Genomic DNA, 18116 nt, shown 5'->3' with positions numbered 1-18116 from the left:
CATGCATCTATCATTCATTCATTCATCCATCATCCAGTCATCATCCATCCATCTATTTGCCTATTCTTCCAGCCATTTATTCACCCATCTCTGTATTCATCCATCCAACACATACTGAGTTGCTACTCCCACCAAACACTGGAGATTCTATACTAAATATGACACAATCAATACTTTGAAAGAGCCCAGGCTTCATGTAAATGCACATAACTGAAACAATGGTTACAAGCACAAGGCGTGAAGTCAAAAGACCTTGGTTTGAGAGTTGACTTTGTAATTTAAGCAGCCCTGTGGTCTTGGGCTTCTAGGCCATATTTTTCATCCATAAAATAATGTAGCTGAACTCAAGGAATGTTCTCTATGATCTCTTCATGGTCAGATATGCTAAGATTCTCTGTGCAGGCAAATTCAGTGTAAGATGAGATCATCATGTGAGTGCAGACAGTGCAATAATGTAGTCAGTGGTCTCCTGTGTCCACCTTGCCCATCCACTCTATCTTCTATCTTACTCTGTCCACCTTGCCCATCTACTCTATCTTCTATCTTCTACAGTGCAGGCAGAATCACCTTTTCAAAAGAAAATCTATCACAGCCGGGTGTGGTGGCTTACACCTGTAATCCCAGCACTTTGGGGAGGCTATGGTGGTGGATCACCTGAGGTCAAGAGATCAAGACCAGCCTGGCCAACATGGAAAAACCCCATTCTCTGCTAAAAATACAAAAATTAGCCTGATGTGATGGCATGCACCTGTAATCCCAGCTATCAGGGAGGCTGAGGCAGGAGAATTGCTTGAACCTGGGAGGTGGAGGTGAAGGTGGAGGTTGCAGTGAGCCAGGATCACACCCTTCCACTCCAGCCTGGGCAACAGAGTGACTCCGTCTCAAAAAAAAAAAAAAAAAAAAAAAAAAAAAGTCTGTCACATCTTTCTTTTTCATTCATCCCTGTAGTGGTGTAGTGGTGGATTCTATTCCTCTTTGGCTAAAGATCAACATTCTTAAGGAAGGTCTTTGCAGCTCTTCCCAATTCTCCAGCTCATTTTGTATTAAGCCTTGACTTGCTTTCTTTGCTCCTTAAACTTGCTATGTTTCCTTTTATTACAAGGCTTCCGTGTGGACCACTTGTACCTTTCCCCATCTTCTATCCTGGGAGAACTGCTCATCCTTCAGATAGGAGCCTACTCACCATTTCTTCAGGGACACTTTCTCTCACCTCCCAGGTGAGGCCTGGCTCCTATATATACACATAGATCAATATTTCTTCCTTTCAGAGCACAAACCTTAACCCTTAACCCTAGCAGAGGGGTCCTTAGTTAACATCTTGCTGCCCCACCAGCCTACCAGCCTCATGGGAGAAGGAACTGGGTCTAGTTTGCTCACTACTGCACTCCCTAAAACAGTGCTTGGCACATAGAGGGCCCTCAGCAAGCATTTTTCTGAACAAATATGGAGAATATGGTAAGTGCCCTAGGCTGACAAATATGAATTCCTCACACCTGGAGATGAGGACAGGAAATAGCATCCTTATTGGGGTAATTCACTTGAAAAAAACGCCTCAAAAGAAAGCCACCTATATGTTGCAAATTCACTGCACATAAGAGCAAGGTGCTCTCTAAACCCCATCAGGTAGCCCGGGGTGTCTCTCAAACCTAAGGGGGAGGACACTTTTGAACCAAAATGGATGTAACAATAGCTGTGAAGCCACTGCTGAGCTGTTGACGGAGGGTATAGGTGACAGGGAGAGATGGAGAAAACAAAAGGCCAGAGAGACAGAATTTGACCAAGGGTCTCTGCCACTGTGCAAGGTAGGGGTAGTTTTTCAGTCTAGAATGTTGGCTAAATAGTTGAAAAAGCCCTAGAGGAAAAAGAACAATCCATAGTTGTTCTTGAATGTGGTTAAAAAGCATTTTGAGTAGGAATCTGTGTAGCACAGTGGTTGAGGTCGTGTCAGACGGGCCTGGTTGAAGTCATAGTTCCAGCACTGAGTAGCTGTGCAGTGCTGTGCAAGTCACTGTGCTCTGAGCCTCAATTTCCTCATTTATGGGGATAATGGTATGTTTACCATTGGGCTGTTGGAAGAGGAAATGGAGTATGTAAGCTCATGCTTAACACAGGGCCTGGCCTACACTCAGGGCTCTTAAGTGAAAGCTGTTGCCACTGAGATGAATTACTTTGTTATAATTCTGTGCTCACCTAACTGTCTATCTGGTCTGCATTTGATTCCTGAGTAAACCCATTTGCCAGAAATGGGCTCTCATGGAACCTGTTCCTTTAGGTGGCTCTAAACCTTGACTCCTCTCTTTTTCTCCACAGCATACCAAGTATAGCAGCAACTTGCATTGGCTCTCCTTTCAAAATGCATGCAGAACCCAGTTGCTTCTCTCTCCTTTTGCTGCTACTGCCCTGGTTCAAGCTGTCAGTATCTCTTTCCCAGATGACTGTAGTGGCCTCCTAATAGGCCTGCCTGCTGGGGCCTTATGGTCTCCTCTTGGCTAACAGCCAGAAAAGACCTGCTAAAAGCTAAATCAGATCATGCCACTCCCCTACTTGAAGACCTCTGATGGCCCCTATCACACTTAGAAGAAAACCCATATCCAGATCCAGTCCCCCGAAACCTTCAGGATTCCACATCAGCCAACTTTTTTGATCCTATGCACTCTCTCCTAACACATAGGTTCAAGCTACAGTGGTCCTGCCACACACCAGGCACACTCCTTCCTGAGGGCCGGAAACCTCTCTACCTAGAAACTTGCAAGCTGGCCTTTCCATCTCCTTTAGGTCTTTGTTCACATGTCACATTCTAGCTGAGGCCTTCCCTGACTGCCTCATTTAACACTGCAATCCCCACCCTACACTGGATGCCTTTTCCCATAACTCATCTCCTACTTTATTTTACCCACAGCACTTGTCATTGTTTGATCCTTGTATATTTTACATATTTGTCTGTTGTCTGTCTCTCCCACTAAGTTCCATTACAAAAGAGTTTTTGTTCTTTTTTTGTTCCCTGTTGTTCCTTGGTGCCTAGATTCTCACAGAAGCAACATGCTAGGTGCTTAATAAATATTTATTATGTGAATGAATGGTCAGTACACTTCTTGGGGTGAAGCCTTATTTGTATGCTCAGAAACTGTCCTGGCTTATAAGGTTAGTGTGGGCCAGGCTCCCCAAGCATTCTCTTTATAGAGATTCTGCTAAAATCAAATTTCTGAATCCTCTGGACTACAGAGTCAGTCTGGGACCTTAGATGTCCCTGATACCCAGCTTAAGCTTTAGGCACTGTGACACATATTTGCAATGGTGGAGAATGAGTCAGACTCTGATAAGATATAAATATTTGGCTACTCACCTCCTGAAGGTGAATTAGCTCTCACAGGTTACCAGAAATATCTCTGTGTCCTCTGAAGCCAAAACACACTTGCTGACGTGCATTAATAGCCAAAATGATAGGAAATGGCAGAGTCTGCCATTATTCATCCACTTTCCAGGGAAGGAAAGAGGATAAATTTATTATATAAGTATGAATTAACACAGGCATTGTGCCTGCTGAGCAGGTGTGCAGGAAGGAAAGGGGATGAATATGTGTGTGTGTGTGTGTGTGTGTGTGTGTGTGTGTGTGTGTGTGTGTTTCTCTCATGTTCCTGTCCTTAATCAGGAAAATGGAATCCCTTCTTGAATACCTTATGGCCAAATTTGAAGTTGTACCTTTTTTTCTGTTTTAGAGAATAGTGGTTTGGTTTTTACAGAAAAACTGGAGGCAGCTCTGAGTAAGAGAAACACGGTGGTGGTGATTCCCAGAACTCGTCAGGCTTCTCCAAGTTGGGACATGTGTTGGTCAAAGGATGAGCTGCCGGCAATTCATGATGAAGACACTTGAGTGGATAAGACACTCATGGAGACATTTAAGGTAGGGCACCAACCCAGGAAGGATCTGGAAGTAGAAGCGAGTGGAAGATGGCACTAAAAGTGGAAGAAAATCATGAAAGACGTGATCTCTCCTTGCTGTTTCAGTGATTACAAGTGGTCTCCAGCAGTCCTTCCAAGCGATTCTATTGAAGACCAGCATATTATTTAAATACTTCTCTCAGGAGCTTCGAAAGGTGGGAGACCAAATAGAGAGGGAAAGAAAAGAGCTCTCATGCCTCCACCGTGCCTTGGCACTGGGTGGGGAAGGCACAAGTGCTGGATGGCTAAGCATTGACTTGCTGCTCTGATGGCCATGCTGAAGGGACACTTGGAAGGGGAGGCATTGAACACTTAGACTTTCACAGAATTTTCAATATCAATATGCAACTTGTGATAGGTTGTAGTTAAATTAATTTGTTGTTTATTAAAACTTTTTGAATCCTCATGTTGAGGAACTCAAAGTAGAAAATAATGTCTGTAGAGCAAGTATACTTTTCCCCAGGTGTGCTGAGGGGCAGCTCTTATCAAGTGAAGTATACTATCAAAAATACTAACTTGGACTCTGTGATGGTTGAGTGTCAACTTGATTGCATTGAAGGATGCAAAGTACTTCTCCTGGGCATGGCTGTGAGGGTGTTGCCAAAGGAGATTAACATTTGAGCCAGGGGACTAGGAGAGGCAGACCCACCCTCAATCTGAGTGGACACCAACCAATCAGCTTCCAGCATGGGTAGAATAAAGCAGGCAGAAGAACATGGAAGGACTAGACTTGCTGCGTCTTCTGGCCCTCATCCTTCTCCCGGGCTAGATGCTTCCTGCCCTTGAACATTGGACCTTCAGTTCTTCAGCTTTTGGACTCTTGGACTTATACCAGTGGTTTGCCAGGGCCCTTCAGCCTTCAGCCACAGACTGAAAGCTGCACTCTGTAAGCTTACCAGCTTTTGAGGTTTTGGGACTGGGACTGGCTTCCTTGCTCCTCAGCTTGCAGACAGCCTATTGTGGGACTTCACCTTGTGATTGTGTGAGTCAATACTCCTTAATAAACTCTCCTTCATATATACACCTATCCTATTAGTTCTGTCCCTTTAGAGAACCCTGACTAATACAGACTCTAAGGGAAGAAACTCATTCATTCATCTATTCATTCATATATCCATCTATTCATTTACTTGCTCATCTAGCAAATATATTTTGAGCACTTGCTACGTATTGGGCAGATGTCCTGATACAGAAGTCAACAAGATGAACAAATCCCTCTCTTGAAGCTTGAATTACAGTGGGGAAGACAAACGATAAATAAAAAATAGAAAAGATAACTTTAGAGAGTGATGAGTACTGTAGAGATAATGAAATCAGTGAGTGATGTAGAGCTCCAGGGGTTAGAGTTCAGGCTCCTTCAGATAGGATGATTAGGAAGGCTTCTCTGGGAAGAGATCTTGGTGCTGAGACCTGAACAATGGGAGGACCCAGCCACATGAAGATTAAAAGTGATGACTCATAACCTTTAAAGTGCATTCATATCACCTGGGAGTTTTTAAAAATAGATAGTGGACCCCACCTCCAGAGGTTGAAATTTAATTGACCTCAAGATAAGGCTTAAAATTATTCTAACATGCAGCCAGGGTTGCAAACCCACCTAGACTAGAAGCGGAACTTACTAGACAGAATAGCACATGCAAGTGTCCTAAGGTAGGGAATGGCTTGGAGTGTTCCCAAGGGAGAGAGAAGGTAGGTATGGCTGGATGGGAATGACTGAATTAGATGGAGGTAAGAAACAAATCTGGAGAGAGTCAGGGATTGTATTCACTTAGGTGAGCTGGTGAGCATGTCACAGATCTAGAGCTGGACCCCACAGAAGTACACAGAAAACAAGAGCTCCTTGCTGCATGCAGTGGCACTGTCTTGTGAGGAGCCAGGGAGTTGGAATGGGTGGTAGGGAGAAACCCCACACATTTCACTTCTTCAGTGTCATCACCCAGCAAACTAATCTGAACTGCAGAATTTCTCTGGTGAGCAGCCGCCTGTTTTCCGGGGTGATCAATCTATGAAAAGTTTCCAAATTGTGTTAAAACTGCCAGTTTCTCGACAAACAGCACGGAGTGTACTTTCCAGGGAGAAAAGTTCAATAATTAAAATGAGTCAGCACTGAAGAACTGGAGGGTGGTTTGATCTAGTTTAGCAGCCGACATTTTCTTAGCAGAAAAATGCAATATCCATAATACATTATTTTGTGCTGAACAGAAGTCAACTAGAACAGAATTGTCTCAAGAGGGACCAAAGTCAGCTTGCCAGAAAATATTTTTGAAGGCAGCAGAAAACTTGGTCTTCAAAAGCTGAAGTTGGGGAGCAGTCGAGGGGCCATGTCTCAGGTGCCCGCTGGCTGGAGGAGCTCCCTGAGCTGTTTTGGCAGGGACTCCCCTCTCGCTCTCTCCAGAGCAATTCTAAAGGCCAGATAAACACAACACCCAGGTTGTCTGAATACCTAGAGTTTAGAAGCCTGACTTCTCACCACCAGCAGAAAGACCTACTCGATATTGGGCAGCTCTTATTCTAGGGACTAAATTTGCCTTTGCCTGGGGTGTTACCACAGAAGGTGGGAGTTTGGGGGTAATTTTTTGTTTTTCTGAGAAAAGAAGAGTGGTTAAAGGAGAAAATCATTTCCTCTGGGTGGTAAGGGTCCCTGCAAAACATCCCCCGACTGAGTTTCCAGGAAGAGTGAAAACTGCCAAAGCTGAAAGTGGTTTGGCTCGGAGTCTAAGTCCCAGCCAGAGGTTGCACGTCCTCCCTGTACCTGCAGCACAGTCTCTTCCTGGGGCTGGCTCTGCGATTTCAAGAACATAGAGAAATTGGCTCTCTTTTGGCCTCCTGAAGTTCATGCAATCATGGGGCCAACTAAATTTGTGTTAGATTATGCCAAAGACTGAACAACATTTTGCGTTTTTTTTTTTTTTTCTTCACTGACAATAGTCCAAGAGAGGAAGCCTTCAATTAGAATAGCAGAAAATACTGATTAGAATCAATCAACACCTCTAGAAGTTTAAACACTTAATTAAACGGTTCAGTAAACTTGAAGCGAAACTTGCAAACAGAAAACACGATGTACAAAAGGATGCTTAGATTTTTAAAAAACAGATAATTATCCAACAAGCTCAACATCAACCTCACCAAAGGCTCTGTGAAAATGATCAGGCAGGCAGTACATTAATTTTCAATGTAACTCACACTTAGGTTCATATCACTACTCAAAAGCAAAAACTCATGACTCCTATCAGTGGGTGTGACGTTCTCACAAAAAAATTGGTTTCGAGATATACTATTAGGAAACTGGCAATGCACCTGTTGTATTTTAGTAGTCCTGAATATTTTAAGAGATGACTGTTTCCTTACCCTCAGTACAAACAAAATCCTGCAAAGACAGATCTTGCTGGTTTTATTTAATTTTAGGAGAAGGCCCAATCTGAATGAATGAAAACATGAAATACAGATTTTTTTCAGACACTAAAAATTTGTAACTCTTCTGCTGCAAAATGAAGTCAATCTAGATGTCTTATGTTGGGTTCCTTTAGACACAGCCTGTGATGGAGAGTCTAATTCAAGTACTTTCCTGATGATATGGTCCCCGGAAAAGGGGAAGGAGGAAAGTGGGACAGAGTTGAAACAAATATCAAAGCAAAGCTTTTGACTTGCCTGCAGATTGCTTCAGTCTGAGCCCATAGGAAGGCGCTGGAGTATGAATCTCACAACAAAATTAGTTCCACCTGAGGCAAGAAGATCAGCCTCTGATGCCCCTTGGCATGTATCTATTAGTCATGGGTTGTGGGCTTCTGCTGGGGGTGACTTGGGAATGTGGGAGTGTAGCCTGTTGAGCAATTAGCAGAGGGCAATCCCCCAGGAAAAGTGGTGGCTGTGAGGTGTGATCAGACAAAGTCACAGCTGCTGGAGGAGAGGGACAGTGGCTACCGGATGGGATCTGGGCAGGAAGTCTACATGACTGGACCAAGGAACTTCTGCCTCATAGAGATTATTGAGTGATCTTAGGCAAGATGAAAGTTGTCTTTGATAAACAAGCCTATTCTAAAGTGAGAGCTGCCCCAGGCTCCAGACACTATCTTGTTCACTTCTGAATATAATGAGTCATCAACAAATGTGTGTTAAATGAATGGCAAACAGATCACTTGCAGTGTCCACTGAACATGATGCAGCTTCCATGCCCTTTCTACACATTTCACAAATACCCACTGAAGATGAAGCAATAACTGCGACTTGAGGTTCAGTCCCATCAGAAGACATGGGTTGAGCCCTTGTGTATTTTTTCATTAGGAATGAGGTCTTGTACCTCAGTTGTCCAATCTTTAAAATAGGGAAATATCACAACATGACAGGGCTTTTGTTAGGATTAGGAGAAATGGCACATGAATATACTTAGTAATTTAGCTTTTTCTCATGAAATGTTTTTCTTTGGCAGAAAGGCTGAAGTGCAGGCATAGAGACATTTAAAGCTAAAGGATTAGAAGCCTCTAATAATAAAAATTTACTCTGTAAAGATAAAGCAATACTGGAACTGTGCGGTAAAGTCAATAGGCACCGGGGATTGATATTGATCTACAGAATACACTTGTAGGAATGAAGCTACTCCATAAAGCCAGGCACATTGAGAGTGAGCACCTCATTGTTTTATCTCCCAATATAGTCTGCAGGTCAGGCTCTGAACGCTTCTTAACTAGAAAGATGGTGAGTTGCAAATAAAACAGGTGTTGGCCATTAATGAGGTCTCTATGCACAACACTTACTATACTCCCTCTCAGACTATGTGGAATGATTTCTCTTTGTGGGGGTTTGCCAAAAACAAAGTAACATTGCCTACCACCTTCCTTCCATAAAGGCAGGAGGAGGGTGAGTGGCTTTGTCTGCACAGGACACAGAGCTGCAGGAACTCTGTGACTTGGTGTTCCCACTGTCTGATGATCTGTCGTGTCCTCAGCTATCTGTGGGTCTAGAGCAGAAGATCATCACAAAAACTCAGCCAAACAGTAAATTGGAGGTGAGGTTTTCACCAGGACCATGAAGACTTCATTTGTTCAATCGGGTAACTTCCCAAGAAAGTGTTTTCCTACTTTAGAGATCCGGAAGGATTGGGAGCTGCTACTCAAGATGATCTTACACACTGAATGGTTTGAGCATCATTCTTACCATTGATTAAGGGACTGGATCAATGGCTGGACTTCAGGCATGGTCAGAAGGAGAAAGGAGCCTATGATTGGCCATTTCTTGGCTGGGTCATGACCACAGCAAGGGCATAGATGTTTAACAGGCAGTGTGAGGTTACTATTAGAAATATGCATTTCTGAACCCATCAATGATGTCTAGTGGGGACAACGGGAGGACCTAAGGACAATAGTGATGGTAAGTCATTTGAGAAAAATAGGGCCTGAAAAAAATACAAATTTTGGCTCTATATCTTTTGAAAAATATCACTCCCTAGTTATCACTTAAGCCTAGGACCAAACAAGAGCTTCTCTAATCACTAGGCTTACTTATTAGAGCAAAGAGTAGAATGCGGGTACAAGCATCTGTTGTTATCTTGCCCAGCATCTATTTATCCCTCTTCCCTTGGTAACAGCACCCTTCCTTTCATTTGGAGAACTGTGCCTCCTACATTTCCATATGGCCCTGGGGGATATCAATCCCAGTACCCTGCTCCTGGGTGTGTCCATGACTTTACAGGTTGGCCAGACTCAGTCTCCCAGGAATCTGAATTATAAGTGGAGTGAAATATGAATGGAAGGTGAATGAAGACAAGTCAGTTTGATGGCAGTGCTCAGAAAGAATGAATTGGAGATCCCTAGTACTGACCTGATGTTCCTGGCCTTTTGTGGTCCTTGATTCTACGAGTTACCTAGTATTCTCTCAAATAAACTAATCCTTAAATTAACTAGAGTGGCTTTCTTCTTCTTATAGTCAAAGAACACTGAGTGTTCAGTGTAAGGGGCCATGATGCCCCTAAGGAGAGAAAGGCCAGTCTCTCTTTCTCTTGCTCTGTCTGTATATGTGTGCATTTGTGCTGGTATAAGCACTGACACCAGTTCCTGAGGCCTCTACAAAAGGTACTTCAGGCCCCTTTTCAATTTGAGAGGCAGGGTGTGATATTATATGTGACCATCCATCTCTTTCTTAAAGAGGTACAGTCTCATAGGGGAACAAGCATAGATTTTGCAATCCATAAAAAATTGAGTTTGACTGCCAGTTCCAACATTTTCAATTTGTGTAATCTTGGGCAAATTCTGTATCCTTTCACCTTTGTCACCTGTAAAATGGGTACACTAATACCTATCTTTTCACAGGGGTTTGAGAGATTTAAGGCAATGTATAAAAAGGGCCAAGTATTGTGACTTGCACTAGAAAAATAATTTCCTTCCTCCCTCTGGAGCTCTTTGGGAGGTGGGCTGGGGTCCTCATCACTATGGTTATTTTACAGGGTTGGACCTTCTCCAGATACCTGATGAGGCCACATTCAGGTGGGTGGGTAGAGACACACTGTGGTTTCAAACATGGGAGATGTGACTGAGAAGGCGATGATTGCTCTTGCTAAGACAATGGACTTCGATGGTGATGGGAGAAGCTTAGTTGAGATGTAAGCAAGGATGTGCTCAGATGGAGAGAGAAGAAGGAATCACAGATACAAGAAATCTGCAGAACTTCAATTTTTAAATCTACACCTATGTGTGATGATTTCAGTTTGTTTCCTAAGGAGATAGTGGGCAGGGAGGAATTAAAAATCACGGCTCTTCCTTCACATTTGTGATTCTGGCTAAATAGGTGCTCATTATTCAGATAATGAAAAAAATAGCAGAGCCTCGTAACACAAGAGCCCTTTTCTCAAATTATCAGTACTTTATAAGAGTTCTAGCTTTTCAATAATCATAGTTCTTATAGCTTCATGTTCTCACGTTCTAAGTTTATTGTGGTGAAAAGAACAAAATAAGGGAGGATTAAAACATTTTTGGGGAGAAGTTTCCAAGTAATTAAAAAAAATTTCCTTTTTAAAAATTTTTGTGGGTAAATAATGCTTGTATATATTTTTGGGGTACATGAGATGTATTGATACAGGCATGCAATGTGAAATCACAAAATGGGGAATGAGGTATCCATCCCCTCAAGTATTTACCGTTTGTGTTACAATCCAATTACACTATTTTGGTTATTTTAAAATGTACAATTAAGTTATTTTAAAATGTACAATTTATTATTGACTATTGTCATCCTGTTGTGTGATCAGATGGTAGTCTTGTTCACTTATTCTTTTTTTTTTTTTTTTTTTTCAGACAGAGTCTCGCTCTATTACTCAGGCTGGAGTGCACTGATTCAATCTCAGCTCACTGCAACATCTGCCTCCTAGGCTCAAGCGATTCTCCTGCCACAGCCTCCAAGTAGCTGGGATTACAGGCCCGTACCACCACGCCTGGATAACTTTTGTATTTTTAGTAGAGACGGGGTTTCACCATGTTGGCGAGGCTGGTCTTGAACTCCTGACCTCAGGTGATCCACCCACCTCGGCCTCCCAAAGTATTGGGATTACAGGCATGAGCCACCGCGCCTGGTCCTCATTCTTTCTAATTATCATTTTTTGAATCCATTAAAAATTCCCACCTCCCCTCCAGCCCTTACTACCCTTCCCAGACTCTGGTAATCATCCTCCAAGTAATTTGATTCAGAATTTTGTGTTTGTTTTCCTAAATCAATAAATACTACACAATACACTGTGAAAATGGCTACTACTTTCTTTCTTTTGCTCCCCACCTGGAGACGGTCCCCTGGGTCACCTTACTCAGCAATTCTCTCTCTAGATTTGATCCAGCAAATGAGATTGAGTGATATATTATAGAGTCTTTAATCATTTTCAAGGGAATTGGGTTGGGATGGAAGAGCCCTGGGCCTGGATGTGACTAATCTGAGGGAACTGGATCAGTATTTTTGGGAGAAGCACACCCCCAAATAAAAGGATGTCTAAAATGTTCATGGTTCCCCCCACTTTTTTTTGGCCTTGAAAAGTGATATTTATTCAGAGGGAAAAAAAAAAAAAAAAAGAGAGAGAAAAAAATGGCAATAAGTCCATCCATTGGCTACTCCTCTGTCCCCTCCTGGTTCTCGCCAGCCCCCCCGGGTTGGGCTCTCGTTGGAGTGGGTAGCAGGGCTGCCCCTAAGGTGATGTCAGTGACATGGTTCAAATACTGTCTCACCACTTACCAATGTATGCACTTGGGGTTCATTAAGCTACAGTTCCCTCCATAGCATTTTGTAGAGGAATTGTTTAAGCATGTGCTGTGTACCCTACTGAATCACTGGCCTCAATAAATGTTGAATTAGGTATAAAATCCTTTCCTTTATGCACCCTTCAATCTGAAGACCTATTACTGAACAATGATAGGAAATTGGTTTTTCATTCAACAGAAAGCCAAAGGTTGGCCAAGGTCATGGTAGGTCCAGCATTTCTTCATCAAGTTTATAGTCTTCTGAGCTTTGAATATGTTGGCAGGGAGATCTTAACCAGGATGAGACACAGAGAAATGAATTATAGTGCTACTTGAGTAATCTGTGCAATAGGTTACTGCCATCTTTGGAACCGTCACTTGAGAAATAATAAGAAATATACATATTGGTCTCTGTCCCCAGTCCCCGGCACAGAGCTCCTAAAACCCTTGTAATTTCCTGAGTGGTAGGAGTGCTAGGAGAATTTTTTTTTTGTTCTAATGCTTGGCTTCTGCTTAAGTTCCTGAGACAGAGCTCCTAATGCCCTTGTAGACAGGGGTGCTGGAATTTTTTAACATTTGGTCCTTGACCCCCATTTTCTGACACAGAGCTCCTAAATCCCTTGGAATTTCCTGGGTGATAGGAGCCTCTTTTGTTCTAATGAGATGACTCTTGGTGGGCACCTGGCTAGCCCAACATGGGCCTGGTTGCCAGGAAAATGAACCATGTGATTAAAAGTAGTACTACTATTTGATCCAGCAATCCAGAGGAAAAGAAGTCATTATTCGAAAAAGATACTTGTGCACACATGTTTATAGCAGCACCGTTCACAATTGCAAAACCGTGGAATCAACCCAAATGCCCATCAATCAACAAGTGGATAAAGAAACTGGTATATATATATATAGGATAGAATACTACTCAGCCATAAAAAGGAATGAATTAACACGATTTGCCGACTTGGATGAGATTGGAGACTATTATTTTAAGTGAAGTAACTCAGGAATGGAAAATCAAACATTGTGTGTTCTCACGGATATGTGGGAGCTAAGCTTTGAAGATGTAAAGGCATAATAATGATACAATAGACTTTGGGGACTTGAGGGGAAGAGTAGGAGGGGGGCGAGGGACAAAAGACATACAAATATGGTACAGTGTATACTGCTCGGGTGATGGGTGCACCAAAATCTCACAAATCACCACTAAGGAACTTACTCATGTAACCAAATACCACCTGTGTCCCAATAACTTATGAAAAAAAGATTAAAAATAAAAGCCAAAGCAGCTTACAGTAAAAATAGATAGATAAATAAATAAAAATAAAGTATTGGAACTTTCAGCTCCACCTCAGTCTCCAGGAAGAAGAGAGAGGCCAAAGGTTGAGCTAATCACCAATGACCAATGACTTAATCAATTGTTCCTAGGTAAGGAAGCCTCCATAAACACTCAAAAGCACTGAGTTCTAGAGGTTCCTGGAAGGCAGTAGGCCTGGAGAGGGCACAGAAGCTCCTCAACCCTTCCCCATACCTTGTCCTATACAGTTATTCCCCCAGCTGTTCATTTGTATCTTTTGTGATACCCTTTGTAGTAAACTGTTAAGTGTTTCTCTGATCTCTGTGAGCCACTCTAGGAAATTAATTGATCCAAAAAGGTGGTCATGGGAACACGCATCACAACCTGTGCTTATTATTGGCCTCTGGGGGCGGGGAGGGGGAACTAAGCCCTCCATCTGTGGGATCTGTTGCTATCTCCAAGTAGATAGCATCAGAATTGAATTGAATAAGAGAACACCCAGCTGGTGTCTGCTACAGAATTGATTGCTTGGTTGACCGTGGGAAGAAATCCTCATATGTTTTGGCAACCAGAGGTCACAGAAGTGTTGATTGTTGAATGAGAGGATAGAAAAAAGACACTTTGTTTTTTCTTTTCTCCATATCTCATACTATTGCCCTGAGGATGTCTTCTATACCTCTATTCACAGCACAGCATCACACATGGGAAGCATGGCCAGGTCCAAATATGGTCACACTTTCCTCTGACCTCACTCCAGTTCTTTATTCCCATCTGAGAGCTTCTGAGCATAGCACACATCAGCATGCGTGCAAAACTACATTATGGAGAAGAGGGATTTGATGAATCATAAAATCTCACACAGCACTAGAAAAAGTCCAGGATAAATGGGCTTTGAATAAAATAAATGCCACCAGAACCCCCACATAAATGATGCATGACATCGCCTGCAAATTGAGGCATGAAGGCATGAAATTTTAAACTCTCAGATGGCACCTCCTTGTTCTTTTCAACTTGTCCTCACAAAACTTGTGCAATAGCTACACCTCTCACCACTGAACCTAGGTAACACCTGGAATTCACCTGTTGCTGAAAAGTAGACAAGAAAGTTGAATCACTGGGGAATTGAAGGAAAGATCCATGGTGTATTTACCCCTGTTGCCCAGCATCTAATATGAGTTTGGGACACAGCAGGTCTCAGAAAATGTTTTTGGCATGTTTACAAATAGGAAGAAGAGCTGCCTCTGTTCAAGAGAAGTTAAGACCCATCGGATGTCTTTCATTCATGATATCCCGGTCCTACGTTGGGGTGATTTAAAAGGTTAAGTATTGGCTGGGTGTGGTGGCTTATGCTTGAAATCCCAGCACTTTGAGAGGCTGAGGTGGGAGGATTACTTGAGGCCAGGAGTTCAAGACAAGCCTGGGCAGCATAGTGAGATCCTGTCTTCAAAAAAGAAAAAAAAATTAGCCAGGCATGGTGGCATGAGCCTGTAATCCCAGCTACTCAGGAAGTTGGGGTCGGGGGGTATCACAAGCCCAGGAGTTCATGGCTGAAGTGAGCTGTAATCCCACCACTGCAGCTTGGATGGCAGAGCCAGGCCCTGCCACCAAAAAAAAACAAAGACAAAAACAAAAACAAACAAACAAAAAAAACTTTTGCAGCCTTTTAAGAAGGCAGTGAAGTGGGCTTTGATCCAGATAGGCTGGAGTTTGGTTCTCAACTCTAGAACATAATAGGCATAAAAACTCTGGACCCTGGTTTTCCAGCACTGAAAGGATGATAATAATAATAAGAGTAATAATAATTGTGGTATAATAAGAAATATTATTTGGTTTTTGTCTGTGGTTCCTGCCACAGAATTTCCAAAACACTTGGAATTTCTGGCTTGGAATATGTAGACAGCAGGAATCTTAAGTAGGACGGGACATCTACAATGAATTATTCTATTACTTGAGTAATCTATTCAATAGGTTCCTGCCATCTTTGGAAGCCTACTACAGCGAGGAAGTCTTCTGCACTTCCTTTTATAGCACAGTATTATATACTGGAAGCAGTGGACATGCCTGAATGATAAGAGTATCTTGTTATTCATAATGAGCCCTTTTAATCATATCTGAGTGTATGCTAATGAGGTGACTTAAGGTGGGGACCCTAGATAGCCTCAGGAAGAGGCTGGTCAGCAGAACCAACTCATTAGAGGGCTGAAACTTCAGTCCCATCCACCAGTCTGAAAGCTGGAGATACAAGTTCTATAAAAAGTCTTGAACAACAAGTGTCCATCAATGGATAAAGAGAATATGGTATATATACACAATGAAATACTATACAGCCTTAAAAAGGAAGGAAATTGTATGACTTGCAACAACATGGATGGAACTGGAGGACATTATGCTAACTGAAATAAGCCAGGCACAGAATGATGAATACCAACTGATCTCACCTATATGTACAATCTAAAAAAGTCAATGTCACAGAAACAGAGTAGAAAGGTAGTTACCAGAGGTTGGTGGAGAGAGGGAAGGAGAAAGGGTAGAAAATTTCAGGTAGACTAGAGGAATAAGTTTTAGTGATCTATTATGCTCTGCTCTATGGTGATCGAAGTTAACAATAATGTATATTTCAAAATTGCTAATAGATTAACATTCTCACCACAAAAAAATGATGTGAGGTGATGTATATGTTAATTAGCTTGATTTGCTCTTTCTACAATGTATACCTAGATCAAAACATCACATTGTATCTCATATATACAAAATTATTATTTGTCAGTTAAAAATAAACTTTATTAGGCCAGGCATGGTGGCTCACGCCAGTAATCCCAGCACTTTGGGAGGCCAAGGTGGACAGATCACCTGAGATCAGGAGTTTGAGACCAGCCTGGTCAACATGGCGAAACCCTGTCTCTACTAAAAATACAAAAAAGTTATCTGGGCATGGTGCCATGAGCCTATGATCCCAGCTACTGGGGAGGCTGAGGCCAGAGAATCACTGGAACCTGGGAAGCGGAGGTTGCGGTGAACCGAGATCATGCCATTGCACTGCAGCCTAGGGGTCAGAGTGAGACTTCATCTCAAAAAAAAAAAAAAAAAAAAAAAAATTTTTTTGAGACAGAGTCTTATTCTGTCACTCAGGCTAGAGTGCAGTGACGTGATCTCGGGTCACTGCAACCTCTACTTCCTAGGTTCAGGTGATTCTCCTACCTCAGCCTCCCAAGTAACTGGGATTACACAGGCGCCTGCCACCACACCCAGCTAATTTTTCTATTTTTAATAGAGTTGGGTTTCACTTGCTGGCCAGGCTGGTATCAAACTCCTGAGCTCAAGTGATCTGCCCACTTTGGCCTCCCAAAGTATTGGGATTACAGGCATGAGCCACCGCACCTGGCCAGTTAAAAATAAACTTTAAGATGTATGAATTAAAAAAAAAAATTCTGTCCATCAGGTGAGGGTCATAATTAAAAAAAAAAAAAGTCTTCACAAGATTTGATAAGCTTCCCAGTTGGTGAACATATTGAGGTGCTGGGACGGTGGTGCACCCAAAAAAGGCCTAGAAGCTTCCTGCATAGTCTGCATATTCCTCATCCCTGCCCTAGTCCTGCGGCAACCTTACGCTGTGTACCTGTCCCATGTGGCTATTCCTGAGTTGTATCCTTTACACTAAACCAGAGTTATTATGTTTCCTTGAGTTCTGCGAGTCATTCTAGCAAATTATCAAACATGAAGGGGGGTTGTAGGATTTGTAGTTGCTTAGTCAGTTTGAGGCCTAGACTTATGATTGGCCTCTGAAGTAGGAGGAGTCTGATGAAACGAAACACTTTAACTCTTGGGATCTGATGTTAACTTTAGGTAGATAAGTCTCAGAATTGAATTAAATTGTAGAACAGTCAGCTGGTGTTTGGAGAACTGGAGAATTTGTTGGTGTTAAAAAACATATAATAATAATGAATTATACTTTTACAGCATTATTTCAGAGACAGCTGAATTGCCTAATGCACCCAGAGTGACTAGAAGGCAATAGCACTGTGTGAATGCTTATTCTCCCTCATGCCTCCCCAGCCACTTCAATGATCTGGCCTAATTCCAGTGGCCCAACTCCTTGCTCCAACATTAAGGTCCATTGCAAATTTGTTGGTGTGTGTGACATTTTACCCCTAAGAAGCATCTTTTCAACAGGACTGATTTGGGTATCCTGTAATCCGGTTCCATTTTGTGTGTTTTCTAAGTTTTCTTTAATTGAAGAAATGAGAAAGAGGGATGCATTTTTGCAGTCATAGCTCATGTAAGTAACTCCGCTAAACAGTAGGTTGTGCAATGGCCTCAGGGTCCCCGATCCCCTGCTCCTTTACCAAAATTAACAGTGCGCCATGGACTTTCATACAGTTTCTTACTTGATACTCATACTAGCCTTGGGAGGACGTTTCAACTAGACATATTATCACTATTTTCCAAATGAGAGCATGGAATCTCAGACTTACAATAAAAGAATCAAAGTGTATGAAACCCAGAGGGCATCTTGGAGATCATGTGGCAAAATCCCTTCATTTTGTGAATGGAAAATGAAGCCTGGATCAGGAAGTGATTTGCCCAAAGCCACAAGGTCACTGGTAGAGCTGGGTTCAAAACCCATTTGTCTTCTTAGTTTGGTACTTTCTCCTTTGGTTATATCATTTAGACCCCCA

The 18116-nt window shown here is 42.4% G+C and overlaps 1 protein-coding gene and 1 long non-coding RNA gene across 3 annotated transcripts in view; one reads left to right on the top strand and one right to left on the bottom strand.

Annotated features, from left to right (window-relative positions):
* The window catches only part of LOC102128365 (uncharacterized), a 77662-nt gene extending 65684 nt beyond the window's left edge, over window positions 1-11978 (top strand). For both annotated transcript variants that reach the window (XR_012425637.1, XR_010581814.1), the window contains one exon: window positions 11223-11978. This is a non-coding gene — a long non-coding RNA (uncharacterized lncRNA). The remainder of the gene's footprint in view (window positions 1-11222) is intronic.
* Window positions 1-18116, bottom strand: part of CA10 (carbonic anhydrase 10) — a 544961-nt gene that overhangs the window by 71310 nt on the left and 455535 nt on the right. The window lies entirely within an intron of this gene.

This window comes from Macaca fascicularis, chromosome 16 (assembly GCF_037993035.2).
Source record: "Macaca fascicularis isolate 582-1 chromosome 16, T2T-MFA8v1.1".
In the NCBI taxonomy this organism is placed as follows: domain Eukaryota; kingdom Metazoa; phylum Chordata; class Mammalia; order Primates; family Cercopithecidae; genus Macaca; species Macaca fascicularis.
Note: the sequence above shows the minus strand (reverse complement) of the source record. Positions and strands in the feature narration are given on the sequence as shown.